Source organism: Chiloscyllium plagiosum, chromosome 28 (genome assembly GCF_004010195.1).
Source record: "Chiloscyllium plagiosum isolate BGI_BamShark_2017 chromosome 28, ASM401019v2, whole genome shotgun sequence".
NCBI lineage: Eukaryota > Metazoa > Chordata > Chondrichthyes > Orectolobiformes > Hemiscylliidae > Chiloscyllium > Chiloscyllium plagiosum.
The window spans coordinates 44,307,363-44,326,779 of NC_057737.1; positions in this window are offsets into that span (position 1 = coordinate 44,307,363).

The window sequence follows — 19,417 nt, forward strand, 5'->3', positions numbered from 1 at the left end:
CAGGAGAAAGTGAGGTCTGCAGATTCAGCTCTGATCTCCAGCACCTGTTCCCTGGATGCTGCCTGACCTGCTGCGCTTTTCCAGCAACACATTTTCAGCTCTGATCTCCAGCCTCTGACCTATCACCCTCACCTTGACCTCTTTCCACCTATCACATTTCCAACTCCCCTCCTCCAAGTCCCTCCTCCCTACCTTTTATCTTCTCCTGCTGAACACTCTCTGCTCATTCCTGAAGAAGGGCCTGTGCCCGAAACGTCGAATCTCCTGTTCCCTGGATGCTGCCTGACCTGCTGTGCTGTTCCAGCAATAAAGTTTCAACTTTGATCTCCAGCATCTGCAGACCTCACTTTCTCCTCCAGCATCATAGTGAAACAGACAGAGATGAATGTGCAGTGAGTCAGCATCACAGTGAAACAGATAGGAATGTGCAGTGAGTCATCATCACAGTGAAAAAGACAGAGAGGAATGTGCAGTTTGTCAGCATCACAGTGTAACAGACAGAGAGGAATGTGCAGTGAGTCAGCATCACAGTGGAACAGACAGAGAGGAATGTGCAGTGAGTCAGCATCACAGTGAAACAGACAGAGGAATGTGAAGTGAGTCAGCATCACAGTGGAACAGACAGAGAGGAATGTGCAGTGTGTCAGCATCACAGTGAAACAGACAGATAGGAATGTGCAGTGAGTCAGCATCACAGTGAAAAAGACAAAGAGGAATGTGCAGCGAGTCAGCATCACAGTGAAACAGATAGGAATGTGCAGTGAGTCAGCATCACAGTGAAACAGACAGAGAGTAAGTGCAGTGCATCAGCATCACAGTGAAACAGACAGAGAGGAATGTGCAGTGCGTCAGCATCACAGTGGAACAGACAGAGAGGAATGTGCAGTGAGTCATCATCACAGTGTAACAGACAGAGAGTAAGTGCAGTGCATCAGCATCACAGTGAAACAGACAGAGAGGAATGTGCAGTGAGTCAGCATCACAGTGAAACAGACAGAGGAATGTGAAGTGAGTCAGCATCACTGTGGAACAGACAGAGAGGAATGTGCAGTGAGTCAGCATCACAGTGAAACAGACAGAGGAATGTGAAGTGAGTCAGCATCACTGTGGAACAGACAGAGAGGAATGTGCAGTGAGTCAGCATCACAGTGAAACAGAGAGAGAGGAATGTGCAGTGAGTCAGCATCACAGTGAAACAGACAGAGGAATGTACAGTGAGTCAGCATCACAGTGAAACAGATGGAGAGAAATGTGCAGTGAGTCATCATCACAGTGTAACAGGCAGAGGAATGTGAAGTGAGTCAGCATCACAGTGGAACAGACAGAGAGGAATGTGCAGCGAGTCAGCATCACAGTGAAACAGACAGAGAGGAATGTGCAGTGAGTCAGCATCACAGTGAAACAGACAGAGGAATTTACAGTGAGTCAGCATCACAGTGAAACAGATGGAGAGAAATGTGCAGTGAGTTATCATCACAGTGAAACACACTGAGAGGAATGTGCAGCAAGTCAGCCTCACAGTGAAAGTGACAGAGAGAATTATGCAGTGAGTCAGCATTGCAGTGAAACGGACAAAGAGGAATGTGCAGTGAGTCAGCATCACAGTGAAACTGACAGAGAGGATTCTGCAGTGAGTCAGCATCGCAGTGAAATAGATTGAGTAATGTGCAGTGCGTCAGCATCACAGTGAAACAGACAGAGAGGAATGTGCCGTGAGTCAGCTTCACAGTGAAACAGACAGAGAGGATTCTGCAGTGAGTCAGCATCGCAGTGAAATAGACTGAGTAATGTGCAGTGAGTCAGCATCACAGTGAAACAGACTGAGAGAAATGTGCAGTGAGTCAACATCACAATGAAACAGACTAAGAGGAATGTGTAACGAGTCAGCATCATAGTGAAGCAGAGTGAGAGGAATGTGCATCGAAGCAGCATTGCAGTGAAACAGACTGGGAAGAGTGTGCAGGAAATCAGTATGAATTAGAAGCAGATTATAAGAGCAGACATGCATAAGGAGATAAACAGTGGCAGCATATAAACACTAATGGCAAAGAGTCCCTTGAATCTGTTTCCATCTGTCATAACCAAACTGTGATGCCATAGGAAAACAAGTAGGTGATTGTTGGGTATTTCTTTTGGATCTCTTTTGATTGTTTGAGTAGTTGAAATCAGGAGGTATTATGACAGATGGTGAATGCAGTTCGGAAATTCACTTGTAAAATGTATTGCATACAATTTATTTAAGCAGAATAATGATTGCTGAATAGGTGATGTGTTGCAGCTGTAGTATGTAGGCACTGGTGTAATCCACAGTAACTGAAAGTAATGGCTGCTTGAGGACCCTGACTTAAGAGTTGATGAGCTCGAATGTGATTTGTTCACACTGTGACACATCAGGGAAGGGGAAATGTACTTGGACACAGTGTTTCAGGCACCAATCATACCTCTTTGATTAATTACATCAAATTTGGTCTGTGGTCAAGAAGGTGTGACTATGATTGAGGTAAGATTAGATTAGATTACTTACTGTGTGGAAACAGGCCATTTGGCCCAACAAGTCCACACCGACCCGCCGTAGCGCAACCCACCCACCCAGTCCCCTGCATTTACCCCTTCACCTAACACTACGGGCAATTTAGCATGGCGAATTCACCTAACCTGCACATTTTTGGACTATGGGAGGAAACCGGAGCACCCGGAGGAAACCCATGCAGACACGGTGAGAATGTGCAAACTCCACACAGACAGTTGCCTGAGGTGGGAATTGAAATCAGGTCTCTGGCGCTGTGAGATAGCAGGTAAGTATTGTGATCACGAATTTAGTTTTGGAGAAGCATCAGGCAGTGACCTTGTCCAATAGGTACAGGTTCCTTGCTTCTGTTATAAACAAGGATACAGATTGCAGGAAGGATGAGCAAACTGAAAGATTACAGGGAGGATGAGCAAACTGACCAAAGCACTATGGTGCAGAGCACTACTCAAGTGGCACAGGACTGGGGAAGAGAAAGGAAAATACAGTAATCATAGGGGATAGCACAATTAGGGGAATGGTTTCTGCAGCAAAGGCAGAAAGGCCAGAAGGCCATGTTATCTACTTGGTGCCAATGTTAAGGATATCTTTTCAGGGCTGGACAGGAACTTGAAGTGGGAAGGGAATTATCTGTGGTCCATGTAGGTATGAAGATTTAAGTAGGACTAAGAAAAGGATCATGCTGAGGACTAATGAGCAACCTGGAGCTAAATTATGAAGCAAAGCTTACTCCCTGAGTCTCATGAACATTGGCAGAGGGTAAATAAAATTGGAGGGGTAAATACAAAGCTCAAAGATTTGCATGGGAGGAATGGGTTCTGATTCATGAAGCACTAGCATCAGTACTGGGGAATGAGAGAGATGTTTACATGGGACAAACTTCATTTGAACTATGATGGGACCAGTGTCCTAGCAAATTGAATAACTTGGGTCTTAGAGGGGGCTTTAAACTAACTAATGGGAAAAGGTTCAGTTGAAGTGAATTTTTAAAAACCAAAAAGCAACGAGAGGACAGAAAAATAATGGGAAAAATAATCAAAGTACAACAGGAAGGGGAAGAAAATATATGCAGAGGAAGTTAGAACCAAAATAGTTAAAAATGGGCAAGGGTCAAATCTTAGGGCTCTTTATGTGAATGAAAGTAGCAAGACAGATGAAATGATGGCATGGATGCAAATAAATGAATATGACTTTCATATTATGAAAATGTGGTTGCAGGGTGACAAAGATTCGATATTCAAGGGTTTTCAATGTTCCAGAAAAATGGGCAAACAAGGAAAAGGTGAGGAGATAAAGAAAGATATTAATAAAGGTGCAATGGTGTAATAGATTATGATGTGCTATCAGTTTGGCGGAGTAAGGAATAGTCAGGGGAAGATGTCATGGATGGAGACATTTATAAGCTCCTGAAGAGTTGCTTCATTATAGGACAAAGTATAATTCGAGAAATAATGGAGATGTGTAACAAAGGCACTATAAAAGTCATGCATGATTTAATTCTGCATTTTGACTGGAAAAATCAGATGGGTGAGGATTACTTGCAAGATAAATTTGTAGAGTGCATCAGAGATTTTTTTTTAAGAGCAGTGCATTGCACTACCTGGGAACTAGTCATTTTATGGGGAGAAAGTGAGGACTGCAGATGCTGGAGAATCAGAGCTGAAAATGTGTTGCTGGAAAAGCGCAGCAGGGCTCATGCCCAAAATGTCGATTCTCCTGCTCCTTGGATGCTGCCTGACCTGCTGCACTTTTTCAGAAACACATTTTCAACTAGTCATTTTATATTGAGTAATGTGTAATGAGGTAGGATTATTAAGAGATTATGGAGTTAAGAATCCGCTTGGGAAAAAAAGGTCGCAACATGGTAGAATTTCGAATTCAGTGAGGGAGAGTAACTCAGGTCTGAAACCTCAACTTAAGTAAGGACAATTACAGAGGTTGAAGACAGAGTTGTCTCAAGCAATCTGGGGAAAATAGACTAAATGGAAGGTCAGTAGATGAACAGCGGCTGATATTTTATAGTGCTCAGTAAAGATTTATTCCAATCAAAAAGAAGGACTTGGTGAGAAGGATTAACCACCCATTGTTAACAAAGGCCGTCAAGGAGAGTATTCAAGTAAGACCTCAGGCATAAAAAGCATCAAAAATTAATGATAGGCCAGAGGATTAGGAATATATAGGGATCAGTAGAGATGACTAGAATGCTAATAAAATGGGAGAAAACTGATTTTGAAAGTAAATGATCAAGACACATAAAACAAACAAGAAGAGATTGTACTGCTATATGAAAAGAAAGAGAGTAGCTAAAGTGAGCGTGGAACCCTTGGAGGATGTGACTGTGGAATTAGTAATGCTGAACAAGGAAATGGCAGATTATTTAAAGCAATATTTTGCATTGGTCTTCATGGTGGAGCATACCATAAACACCCCAAAGATTATAGCTAAGCAAGGTGCTCATGGGAGGAAAGGTTTTGTAACAATCTCAATCACATGGGACAACTAATGGGACCAAAGGCAGAAATGCCGCCAGGATGTGATGCATTGCAATCAAGGGTGGTGGGTACAGAGGTAATGGGCATTGGTCAAAATTTTCCAGAAGTGGGATTCTGGGAGATTTCGAGCAGATTGGAAAACTACTAAAGTGAGGTTTCTGTGCAAGAAGAGATGGAGATGTAAAGCAAGATATTAGAGGTAGGTTGCTGGACATCTGTGGTTGGGAAAATACTAGAATACATTATTAAGGAGTAATAGTAGGCCATTTGAAAAAGCTTAATATAATCAAACAGAGTTGACATGGTTTTGTGAGAAGGAAATCATATTTGAATAATTTGCTAGTGTTCTTTGTAGATATTAAAAATGTGTTGCTGGAAAAGTGCAGCCCTGAAGAAGGGCTTATGCCCGAAACGTCGATTCTCCTGCTCCTTTGATGCTGCCTGGCCTGCTGCGCTTTTCCAGCAACACATTTTTAAGCTCTGATCCCCAGCATCTGCAGTCCTCACTTTCTCCTTCTTTGTAGATATGCCAAACAGAGTTGATAAAGACAAACCAGTAGCTGTAAGGTATTTGAATTTTCAGTAGATATTCAATAAGGTGCCACGTACATGGTAAAGTAAGGATTAGAGCACGTTTTCAAATCCATAAATTGTAACAGATGGATTATTGATTATTTGTTATCTATGCTAATGATTATGAAGAGGGTGAAGAGAGTAAGTATTTCCAAATTTGCTGACAACACAAAAGTAGATTGATTGAGTGAATTGGCAAAAATGTGGCAGATGAAGTTTAATGTTGACAGTGCACTTTGGTAAGAAGAATCAGAAGGCAAGCTTTTATTTAAATTGAAAGAAACTCCTAAAACATGCAGTGGGTGTTTTGTGTTTGAGAAAACATTAGCATGAAGGTGCAGAAATAATTAAGGAGGCAAATAGAATGTTTGCATTTATTGCTAGAAGATTTGGAGTTTGAAAATGGGGAAGCCTTGTTAGGACTGTACTGAGTGAGGTCCGTACCTGGAGTACACTGTACTGCATTGGTCCTTGTATTTAAAAACAATGTACTAACACTAAAGGCTGTTCAGTTGAGATTCAATCTGCTGACTCCTGGGATGAAGTGATTGATGTATCAAGAATGGCTAAACAAGTTATATCTTTATTCATTAGAATTCAGAAGAATGATGGGTGATCTTATTGAAATATGCAAGATTCTGAGGGGGCTTGACAGGATATGGTCATTGAGTCATACAACTCAAAAACAGACCCTTCTGTCCAACTCATCCATGCCGACCAAGCTTCCTGAACTAAACTGGTCCTACTTGCCTGGGTTTGGCCCACATCTCTCTCAACCTTTCCTATTCATGTACCTGTCTTTTTAAATGTTGTAACTGTACCTGCATCTACCTCTTCCCCTGGCAGTTCAGTCCACATACGAACCACCCTCTGCATGAGAAAATTGCCCCTCAGGTCCCATTTAAATCTTTCTCTTCTCACCTTAAAAATATGTCCCCTAGTTTTGAACACACCCACTCTGGGGAAAAGACCATTGCAAGATACCTATCTATGCTCCTCATGGTTTTAGAAACCTCTATAGGGTCACTTCTCAGCCTCCTACACTCAAGTGGAAAGAATCCCAGCCTATCCAGCCTATCCTTATAACTCAAACTCTCCAATCCCGACAACAATCTGGTAAATCTTTTCTGAATCCTGTCCAATTTAATAATATCCTTCCTATACCAAGGCAACCAGATCCGTACATTGGAAACGTTGAGAATTTGTTTTGATTAATAGGAAACTCTCAAATGAAGGACATACGAACATAAGAGATAGGAGCAGGAGTAGGCCATCTGGCCCTTCGAGCCTGTTCCACCACTCAATAAGATCATGGCTGATCTTTTTGTGGACTCAACTCCACTTCCATGCCCACTCACCATAACCCTTAATTCCTATAGTGTTCAAGAATCTATCTATCTCTGCCTTAAAAGTATTCATTGAGGTAGCCTTAACTGCTTCACTGGGCAGGAAATCCCACAGACTCATAGCCCTTTGGGTGAAGAAGTTTCTCAACTCAGTTCCTAATCTGCTCCCCCTTATTTTGAGGTTATGCCCCCCTAGTTCTAGTTTCACCTGCCAGTGGAAACAACCTCCCTGCATCTCTCTTATCTATTCCCTTCATAATTTTATATGATTCTATAAGATTTCCTTTAATTCTTGTAAATTCCAATGTGTATAGTACCAGCATACTCAATCTGTCTTCATAAGCCAACCCTCTCAACTCAGGAATCAACTTAGTGAACATCTCTGCCCCCTCCAGTGCCAATACATCCTTTCTCAAGTAAAGAGACCAAAACTGTATACAGTACTCCAGGTGTGGCCTCACCAGCACAATGCACATTTGCAGTATAGCTTCCCTATTTTTCAACTCTGTCCCTCTAGCAATGAAGAACAATTTTCCATTTTCTTTCTTAATTTCTTGCAGCACCTGTAAACCAACTTTTTTTGTGATTCATACACAAGGACACCCAAGTCCCCCTCCACAGCAACATGCTCCAATTTTTCACCATTTAATCAGTAGTCCATTTTGCTGTTATTCCTACCAAAATAGATGACCTCACATTTACCAACATTATACTCCATCTGTCGGACCCTTGCCCACTCACTTAACCTATCTATATCCTTCTGCAGACTTTCAGTGTCCTCTGCACACTTTGCTCTGCCACTCAAATTAGTGTCATCTGCTAACTTTGACACACTACACTTGGTCCCCAACTCTAAGTTATCTGTGGACCGAACACTGATCCCTGAGGCACACAATTAACCACTGACACCAACTAGGAAAACACACATTTATCCCCACTCTTTGCTTTCTGTTAGTTAGCCAATCTTTTATCCATGCTGATACATTTCCCCAAATGATGTGAACTTTCATCTTATGCAGCAGTCTTTTGTGCAGCACCTTGTCAAATGTCTTCTGGAAATCCATATACCTCACACCCATCAGTTTCCCCATTGTCCACCGCACTCGTAATATCCTCAAACAATTCCAGTAAATTAGTTAAAGGTGACCTGCCTTTCATGAATCAATGCTGCGCCTGCCCGATGGGACAGTTTCTACCCAGATGTCTTGCTGTTTCTTCCTTGATTATAGATTCAAGCATTTTCCCCACTACAGAAGTTAAGCCTGGGCCTATGATTACACAGTCGCAGAATCAGGGGGTACTCAAATAAAGGTGAGATATGAAGAAGTATCTGTTCTCAGAGAGCAGTGAATGTCTGGAATTCTCTAACTCAGAGACTTATGGAGGCTATATCACTGGAAGCATTGAAAGATGAGGTAGATTTTTGAAATATCGACGAGTGAAGGGCTATTCAGAGCTGGTTTGAGAAGCAGATTGACTGCTGTTGTGGTAGTGTCCTTATCCCTGAGCCAGGAAACTTGAGTTCAAGTTTCAACTGCTCCAGAGATGTGTAGAAACATATCTGAAGAGGTTTATTAGAAAATACCTAGAATAGTGGGCAGAACTTGAGGGGCTGAATGGCCAACTTCTGCTCCCATTTCTTATGTTGTCGTGTTTTCTGTGGTACAGTAACCTCCTCACTTACGGCAGTGACCTCCCTGTGATATATACTGCTGCAGTGTAATCAATTTTCCATATGATATAGTGGAATACTATAATTGTTGGAGCTGTGATCTCACCAGTCTCTATTGAATAAGTTACAATATGGACGTGCAATTTTGGTGAAACATCATTCAAATGAAATAATTTGTTTCTTTCTCCACATATACTACCTGATCTGACAAATGCATAAAGATTTTCTGTTTCAATTTCAGATTTCCTGGATCTCTGAAATTTTGCTTTGCATTTTTGCAATGGTAAATTGTTGAAAGGAGTTATATTGCGTACCTTGATTTGCTGCTAGATTTACCATTAATACCAGTGTCTTGGGATGTTTAAGCCCTTTACTTAGATTCCTTAAACAGCCTTCAGTGAATAAAATCGCTGCAGTTGTGGCTTGAGATTTGACTTAGTAAAGGAATTACCACAGACTCTGGGAAGAGAAGGGCAGATTTATTGGAATACCTGTAATATGCACAATTTTAATTACTGAATACATAAACTCTATTTCACACGAACAGCACATTTAAGGAATACGGTATTAATTATGAACTCTAATTAAATTAACGAACACTGTTTCAATGCAAATATTAAAAATTAGTGCAATTACTTACACTTGGAACTGATGCTCATCAGTCATTGAATCAACTGTTTTACTTACCCTCTGAGCAGTTTTACCTCCAATTTGTTGCAATTCATAATGCTTATTGAGCTACATTGCAATAATGGGGTAAAAACAATGACTGCAGATGCTGGAAACCAGATTCTGGATTAGTGGTGCTAGAAGAGCACAGCAGTTAAGGCAGCATCCAAGGAGCAGCGAAATCGACGTTTCAGGCAAAAGCCCTTCATCAGGAATAAAGGGTGGGGATGGGGAGAAAGTAGCATAGAGTACAATGAGTGAGTGGGGGAGGGGATGAAGGTGATAGGTCAGGGAGGAGAGGGTGGAGTGGACAGGTGGAAAAGGAGATAGGCAGGTAGGACAAGTCCGGACAAGTCATGGGACAGTGCTAAGCTGAAAGTTTGGAACTAGGGTGAAGTGGGGGAAGGGGAAATGAGGAAGCTGTTAAAGTCTACGTTGATGCCCTGGGGTTGAAGTGTTCTGAGGTGGAAGATGAGGCGTTCTTCCTCCAGGCGTCTAGTGGTGAGAGAGCGGTGGTGAAGGAGGCCCAGGACCTCCATGTCCTCGGCAGAGTGGGAGGGGGAGTTGAAATGTTGGGCCACGGGGCGGTGTGGTTGATTGGTGCGGGTGTCCCGGAGATGTTCCCTAAAGCGCTCTGCTAGGAGGCGCCCAGTCTCCCCAATTTAGAGGAGAATAATGTCAGTTCATTTAAGAAACAATGAACAAACACTGCAGAAGTGTTGGTGTGATAGATGCGGAGTGTCTAAATATGTCGACCTGGGTGACCTTGCGTATGAATCTTGAAAAGCTATCTTGCAGGCACAGCAAGTAATTAGGAAGGCAAATGGAATGTAGGGGATGAGGTATTGCTAGGAGATGAGATGTTAAAGTAGGGAAGTCTTGCTACTGCTGGAATTGTTAAGTCCATACTAAGAGTACTGTGTGCACTTTTGGGTTCCTTACGTAAGGGGGGGGTATGCTTTTTGCATTGGAAGCAAATCAGAGATGGTTCACTGAGTCTGTTCTGAGGATGATGGAATTATCTTATGAGGAAACGTTACGCTGATGCGGCCTATCCTCTTCCCAAATTTAGAAGAATGAGTGGTGATGTTCTTGAAGCATGTGAGATTCTGAGGAGGCTTGACTGAGTAGATGCTGAGAGAACATTTCCCCTCATGGGGTTGTCTAGAACTAGGGATCATAGTTTAAAAATAATAGATCTCCCACTTCAGATGAACTGAGGAAGAATTTCTTCTCTCAGAGGCTTGTTAGTTCTCGGATGTATTTTTCCCATTGAGTAATCAAAGCCAGGCCATTGAATAAATTCAAGATCATGTTAAATAGATTTTTGAATGACAAGGGAGTCAAGGGTTTTGGGGATAGGCAAGGCAAAGAGTTAAAGTCACAATCAGATCAACCATGAACTTATAGACTGGTGGAGCAGCATCAAGGAACCAAATGGCCTACTCCAGCTCCTAATTCTTACAATCATATGCAAGAGTTGTGCACTCCTGTACCAGTCTCTGCAGAGTCGGGTTGAGACATACACCCACCATCCTGACCCTGCCGTCACCACTGCCCCATTTCCTCTGCCGGAGAGAACAAGGCAGGAGAGTATTGGTAAACCTTACCATTCAAATTTCCTCATGTTCAGACATTGCACAGCCCAAAATTGCAGGGGGCCATTGAGGAAAATCCCTCCTTTGGGCCCATTTTCTCTACAGATGCTTCATTGGCGTAAAGAGAACCGCTGCCTTGGTTTTCACTGCACATGACCTTTTTGGACATTGCACGAATAGTCAGCCTGTTGAAAAGCCACAGGTATACCTTTTAATTCCTATTGGCTTGTTAGGTGGAAAATTGGAGCCTGCATGCTGTGTCAGAGATCATTTACTTCAGAGTTCCCACGTCAGTCTGACTAATTCTCAGTATCTGCCTTCCTTTGATATTTTCAGGTTTGTTATGTTGCTACCTCTATTCACACCTGTCTTCTTGAATAAGACAATATGAGAAATACGCAACCTCAGGACATCTAAATGTACTTTAGAGCCACTGACCTACTTTTGAGCTGTTGTAGGAAACGTGGCTGCCACATTGCACATAGCAATCTCCCATGAAAGGCAGTGATGGTGAGCTGAATATGGTGAAGAGAGTCACCCACATTCTCGCTTTTGTTAGGCTTCTTTTCCTGCAGACAGCAATGACAAAACACCACAGAATTTTGTCCAATCCAACATAAGTCAGCTCAATCCTCAGAAGTGAAAGCAGACAGAGTCTCAGGATGGAGTGCCCATGTATATGGGGATTGAGTCGAGGGGAGGTCCATTCGTCTGATTGGTGGTCCATTTTAATTTGGTTTTCAGTTCTTAAAGCAGACCAAGGCAAGCTCATCCCAAACTAAGCAAGATTTCAATTGGGAAAAACAATTTCATTATAATAAAATGCAATTGAGCAGAACAATTTTCCATAGTTCTCTTTGGGAATCCCCTGCTGGAAATGTCACTTTTGTCCCTTGTTTTATTACAGTTTATTTTTGAGCATTGACACATTTCTGCAATACCAGCTAGTACCACATTACCTCACAATTAGCCTCTTTATTCCCAAGAGCCCAGATGGAAGTCCTCATTACATACAATTAGTTGCTTCATTAACTACCGGCTGTTCCACTAACACAAAGAACAGCCATCTTGATGCTAACTGCTGACACGGGACCTCCAAGTCTGCACTTTATTTTGTTAATATTTAATTAGGAGTTTCACCTTTTGCTTTATGGGAATCATGTCTCTTCATGATTTGCTTCTCTGTCTGCAGCCCAAGTAAAGCAAGATGGAAGTATTCTGAACGCTGGGTTGACTCATTAATTATCTTGACTAAATTGCATGGAGACCTGGCAGGTTCAGGGAAATTCCACATTCCTCGCACTCAGATCTTGCTTATTTTTAACAAAATTTGCACAATACAGATTATTATATGTATTATTATCTTAATGCGGGAATGTTGCATTAAGAGAGGTTGCACCATTGTCAGATGCTGCCACAATGGCACAATATAAGATCATAAGAATTCAGAACAGGAATATGCAAATCAGTCCCTCAAACCATTTAATACAATCATGGCCTCGATTGGTCTCAGTTGGTCTCAACTCCACTTTCCTGCATGCCCCCCGTAACCCTCGAACCCATTACTCATTAAAAACTGTCTTTCAAATAAAGTCATGACCGCAGCCCAGTCCATCACGAAAACCAGCCTTCATTCCATTGACTTCATCTATACTTACCGCTGCCTCAGAAAAGAAGCCAACATAATCAAAGACCTCTCCACCCTGGTTATACTCTCTTCCACTCTCTTTCATCAGGCAGATGATTCATAAGGTTGTAAACACTGATTGACAGATTCAAGAACAGCTTCTTCCCCACTTTTATCAGACTTATGAGCGAACATCTCATATATTAAAATTGATCTTTCTCCACACCTTCTCTGTAGCTCTAACACTATGTTCTGCATTCTGTTATATTACTCTGATGTACTTATGTATGACTTGCTTGGATAGCATGCAAACTAATACTTTTCGCTATATCTTGGTACATGTGACTTAGATGTTCTACACTTATGTGAGGAACAAGAGGATGACCAGAGTGAGGGTAGTGCCTATCAGGGATAGTGAAGGGAGTTTATGCCGGGAGTTGAAGGAGGTAGGGGAGGTCCTTAATTAATACTTGGTGGTGGTAGATGGAAGGTATTCAACCTGGAGTTCGGTGACCAGTGGTGTTCCATAAAGACCAATTCTGGGACCTCTGCTATTTGTAATTTTTATAACTGACTTGGATGAGGATGTGGAACGTTGAGTTAATAAGCTTGCCAATGATACAAACGTTGGTGGAGTTGTGGGCAATGTGGAGGGCTGTTGTAGGTTGCAACCAGACATTGACAGGATGTAGAACTTATCAGTGGCAGATGGAGTTCAACCTGGAAAAGTGTAAAGTGATTCACTTTGGAAGGTCAAATTTGAATGCAGAATACAGGGTTAAAGGCAGGAATCCTTGGCAGTGTGGAGGAACAGAGGGGTCTTGGGGTTCATGTCCATAGTTCCCTCAAATTTGCCACCCAAGTTGATGGTGTTGTTAAGAAGGTGTATGGTGTGTTGACTTTCATTAGCGGAGGGATTCTGTTTAAGAGCTGTGAGGTTATGCTGCAGCTCTATAGAGCCTTGGTTCGACCACACTTGGAATATTGTGTTCAATTCTGGTCACCTCATTATAGGAACGATGTGGAAGCTTTAGAGAGGGTGCAGAGGAGATTTACCTTCGTGCTGCCTGGACTGGAGGGCATGTCTTATGAAGAAAGGTTGAGGAAGCTAGTGCTTTTCTCATTGGAGTGAAGAAGGATGAGACGTGACTTGATGATGAGAGGCATAGATAAAGTGGATAGCCAGAGACCTTTCCCCAGGACGGAACTGGCTATCACAGGGGGTCATAATTTTAACGTGCTTGGAGGAAGGTTTAGGGGAGATGTCAGAGGTCGGTTCTTTGTACAGAGAGTGGTGTGTGCGTGGAATGCACTGCCAGCAGTGATAGTCGAATCAGATACTTTAGGAATATTTAAGCAACTCTTGCATAGGCACATGGAAGATAGTACAATGATAGGTTAGTCTGATCTTAGAGTAGGGTCAAAGGTCGGCACAACATCAAAGGCCAAAGGGCCTGTAGTGAGCTGTACTGTTCTATGTTCTATGTTCTATAACCAAATCAAGTCAATTCAAATCAAATCAAATCTCTTTCTTATATTTATTCAGTGTCCTCATGTCCACTGTACTCTGGGAGAGTGAATGCCATAGATTTATGACCCTTTGAGAGAAATAATTCCTTCTCATCTTGAAGAAGACTCAAAAGTAATTGGAAAGGCAGATTGTGAGAGGAATTCAAATAGTTTACAGAGAAATATTGATAGGTTAAGTGTTAGAAACAAGTTTAATAAAATTTAGACGAGACCACCAAAACTGGAAACAAGACAATTTATTCTACGATCTTGCAAGAAAGGGCATCAAATGCAGAAGCAAATGAGCAATGAACATTCAAACTAGTACACAGTTATACTTTTGAGTTGCGTGAGGTCACCTCTCCCGATTCTTACATTACCCAATCTTTCTTATTGTATTCTACCACTACAGTTGCGCTCCGCCCTTCTTGCCCCCTTTTCTCCAAGTTGTCGACCCTTCCCTCTGTAAGTGCTGACATAAGGAAGATTTTGCTAAACTTGGATCTTGATGTTCCTTTCACTTTATCTGTTTTGTTTATAACATTTTCCATTGTTCATAGGTACATTCCATTCTTGAGCATACGTTTTAACAATCCTTCTTTTCAGGCCTAGTTTATGCTTTTCAGCTATCTCAGCTATTTTGCTGAGATTCTTATTTAAAACATTATGAAAGATTTATTTACTTTAATAATTCTGCACTAAAGTTAGTACTCAATTATCCACAATTATTCATTAAAGATAAAGACACCTTTCCCTAATGCTTGCTTAGCTGATATTTTTCCCTGTACCCCTTTTCTGTACGTACACTCCCTTGCTTTTCTATATCTGCAAAAACAATACACCTCTCCATTTCTTACAACTCCCTCACTTCTTTTTTTTTTTACCTTTTGTTGTTTTTGCAATTTTATTTTCTGCCCTCTTTTCATCCTATGGTGCCGAGGTTCACAATCTTGCCATTTCTGTCCTTCTAAGTCTGTCTTTTTTCAAACTCTAGGAGTAATCTGCTACTCTCTCTTTCTTGTGTTTGTGCTATTGTCATTACCATTATTGATTGTTGTCCTCCCAAAGATATTACCAGCTTAGTCATTATCCACTTTAACACATTAAATCCTATCAGTAAACCTACAATTATTAGTAACATATAAATGCCTAAATTAACTAACCATTTTCCCCACCCGGTCAGTCTCCAGTTACCCCATCCCCATCCTTCATCTTTTCAGAGTTCATCCCCAATTTCTCTTATATTGTTTATCTTTCTCTTTACTATTTCTGCCTTATCTTCCACTATGGAAGAGGTGTCTGGGATGAAAGTGCAACATTCCTCACCAATCAAAGCACAGGTTCCCCCTTGTTCAGCCAAGAGATAGTCCAAAGCCATTCGATTCTGCAAAGCTGTTAGTCTTGTAGCAATCATTTCGGTGGTTATGGCCGATATCTGGGACTGAGTTTCTCCCAGTGCGTCGACGGTATCATTAATTAACTTCTCAAGGGCAGCCGCCAGTTTCTGTATTTCTACCCCTGCCCTTGCAGCGCCGTAGTTCGGGAATAGTGTCCACAACAGACGGTCTCCTTCAGAGACCTCTCGAGCCTTCCCCTTCCTTTCTCAGGTTGTGCTCATGTTTTTCTAATCGGAGGTGAGGAACTATATAAGCGAGGTAACAGCAGCCATTCCAACCTTTCTGACTTTGAGGCAGTGTTTCATCAACATCATAACATGCATGCATTCCTATACATTCAGTCTCACCAATGTATGTTTCCCCGGGAATAAATGGATAGGCCTTCAGGCCACATACCCAATATGTTCCGTTTAATATTCGGGAAGTGGTCGTGGCAGTGGCTTGACTGGTGAGGACACAAGATGATTTTCCTAATTGGAAGGGTGCGGCGTCATTCTGATTACAGAAGCAAGTGGTATTTATTGCTCCTTTCGGTGGGGAAACCCTAAGGCCATCAATAGCACCCTGGGTTTTCGGGGCTGGTCTACAGAACCATCCCGCAAAGTTATATTTACCCCTGTCAAAACTCCACTTTGTACCATTTGACCCTGAGTCAAATTGTTGTACATCGTACACTCCTCCTTTGGTGAGCGGTATTACCGAGGTGGGGATCCCAGATTCACCATGGTGTGGGACCTCTGCACAGACCCAACAGTCGACAAGTCCTTTTTGTTCAGCATAATTTTGGCATAGTGAAGTGAAGTGATTTCTCCCCCCTCCTTGAACAGTTAATACTACTAACGTTATAATACTACACCAGTACCCGCCCACCTCTGACCTCTGCCTACTGTCCTGTCTATCTGTCTTAATTTCTTTAGGCGCCAGGGAGAGGTGAGTCCACGCAGTCCTTACAATCAATAACAATATATTTCATCAAACGTTAAAAGAGTCTTTTGTCTCAGTTCATTCTTTCTTTCTCAGTTTAACTTTCAGTGGGTTGTCTGTAAGATGAGCGTGCCACTCCGCCGTCGGGGCATTCACAGGACATTTAACGCGAGTGTGATGACTCCACCCTTTCTCAGCAGTCCGGATAGCTGTCTCAGTAGTCAGGAGGGTTAGAAATGGTCCCTCCCAGCTTGGGTTGCAGTTTGGTATCTTTCCAGGTCTTGATCAAGACCCAGTCACCCGGTTGTACCCGATGTGCTGCAAACTCAGGTGGCGGTGTCTGTACCAACAGACCTTTATTCCTAAGAATAGATAATGAAGAGCCAAGTGCCACAAGATAATTTTTCAAAAACTTGTCAATAAATTCAGCTGTAGGCACGTCTCCTTTCCCTCCCAGGAATGATAGTCCAAACATCATTTCATAAGGAGAAAGGCCGATATCGCGCCTTGGGGCACTCCGAACGCGTAATAGCACAATAGGTAAACATTTGGTCCATGGTAACCGCGTCTCTAGGACTAGTTTAGATAATTGCTTCTTTATGGTCTGATTCATTCGTTCCACCCGTCCAGAGGAGGGCGGGTGCCAAGGGGTGTGGAATTCCCAAGAGATCTCTAATCTTGCCATTACTTCTTGCAAGATATTGGAAGTAAAATGGCTACCTTGGTCTGAGTCTATACATTCCATTATTCCATATCGTGGGATGATATGGTCAAGGAGGGTTTTCACCACTCCTTTTGAGGTGGCTGATGACATTGGGAAAGCTTCCACCACCCGGTTAAATGGTCTACTAGTACTAACAGGTACTTCTGTTTTCCCACTGGGGTTAGTTTGGTGTAATCCACCTGTATACTTTGGAAGGGTGTCCACCATGGGTTTCTTCCTCCTTTGAGCCCTTCCCTTACCATTTTCTTATTGATCTTTTGACAAGTTATACATCCTGGGCATATCTGTTTTGCCAACGTATATTTTCCTTTACATCCATATTTTCTTAATACTGTGTCACACATGGCTTGGGAACCCCAATGACTAGCCTGGTGTAAGGTGGCTAAGATGTTTCTCATGACTGGTTTGCTCAATAATTCCCTCCCATCCAGGAGGATCCACTTTCCTTCAGTTGTCTTAGTGGCTCCTATTTCTTGTAACTCTTTTTCTTCTTCTTCTGTGTATATGGGGATCTCGGGAGAAGAGTCAACTAAGGGTGTAAAAATCTGTATCCTTGTTACTGTATGGTTCATAGCTGCCTCTTTGGCTATCTCGTCTGCTAGCTGGTTTCCCTTTGCTTCTAGAGTGTTCCCCTTCTGATGTCCAGGTACATGGACTATAGCTATTTCCCAGGATAATTTTAAACTTTTCAATACTTGTCCTATCAATTCTTCATATACCAATTCTTTTCCTCAACTATTGATTAGTCCCCGTTCTTGCCATATCTTTCCGAAGGTATGGACTACCCCATAGGCATACTTAGAGTCAGTGTAAATTGTCCCATCCCATTTTTCTAAGTGTTTTAAAGCTTGGTTTAATGCGTACAATTCACAGGTCTGGGCTGACCATGTGTTAGGTAGCCGGTCGTCCTCCACTGTTTGGTTTTTGTTACCGTCCACTACTGCATATCCATTGTGTCTTTTTCCTTCTACTACTCTCGATGACCCATCTATAAACAATCTATCTCTGTCATGTAAAGGTAGATCTCTCAGGTCCTGTCTAACTTTGGTTTGATATTCTATGATATCTAAACAGTCGTGCTCTAATTCTCGTTTGTCCAGAGGTTCTCCCTTCCAAAGAAAGGTAGCTGGGTTTAGACAGGTGTCTGTTGCTAACACGAAGTCATCTTTCTCCATCAGGATGGCCTCATATTTTAGAATTCGTGAATCTGTTAACCATCTTCCTGCTTTTTGGTTTAACACAGTTCTGACTTGATGGGGAGTGCTAACTACTAGTGTTCCTCCAAAAGTAATTTTCCGGCTTTCTTCTACCATTATGGCAGTTGCTGCAACTGCCTGTATACATCCAGGCCATCCCCTTGAAACAGGGTCCAGGATTTTGGACAGGAAAGCTATGGGCTGTTTCTTTTCCCCTCCTTTCTGGGTTAACACTCCTAAGGCTGCTCCATCGTTTACTGTCACAAAAAGGTGAAACGATTTCTTTCGGGAAGGAAGGGCCAATACTGGAGCTTGTATTAGACTACGCTTGAGCTCACGTAACTCTTCCTTTTCCTCTTCTGTCCAGTACAGTCCTTCGTGTTCTGATTCTGTCAGTTTATAATATAACCCCTTAGTTTTCTGGGCATAGGCTTCTATCCATAATCTGCAATAGCCCACCAGCCCCAGGAACTTTCGTAATTCTCGTTTGGTGTTCGGGAGAGGTAATTCTACTATCCCTCGAATTCTCTCGGGGTTAATGCGTCTAATTCCCTCGCTAATAACGTGTCCTAAGTATTTCACCTCTTTTTCTGCATATTGCAATTTATTCCTAGGTACTCTTAAACCCTGTTGCTCTAGGAAATTCAACAATCCATGGGTGGCCGAACTTACATCATTTCTCTTTTGTCCTGACACAAGTAGATCATCCACATATTGCAACAGCGACGTCTCCCTGGGCATTTTATATTGTTCTAGGACTTGTTCCAGTACTTGCCCGAATAAGTGAGGTGATTCTGTGAATCCCTGGGGAAGTACCATCCATCGGAACATGTCGCGGCTCTCTGGGGCTAAGGGACAAGCCCAGAATGCATCTTTTAAATCTATTACACTAAACCAGCGGTGGTTACACGGTATCTTACTAAAAAGGGTGTATGGATTGGGCACCACTGGGTGCCGTGTCCGGACCAGTTGGTTCACTAATCTGAGATCTTGTACCAGTCGCTAAGTTCCATCTGGTTTTCGGACGGGTAGTATTGGGGTATTAAAGGATGACATATATGGTTCTAATAGCCCTTCTTTTACTAGAGAGTCTATTACCGGTTGTAAACTCTTGTGCCCCTCTAATGAAACTGGATATTGTTTAAGCATTACTGTTTTATTCT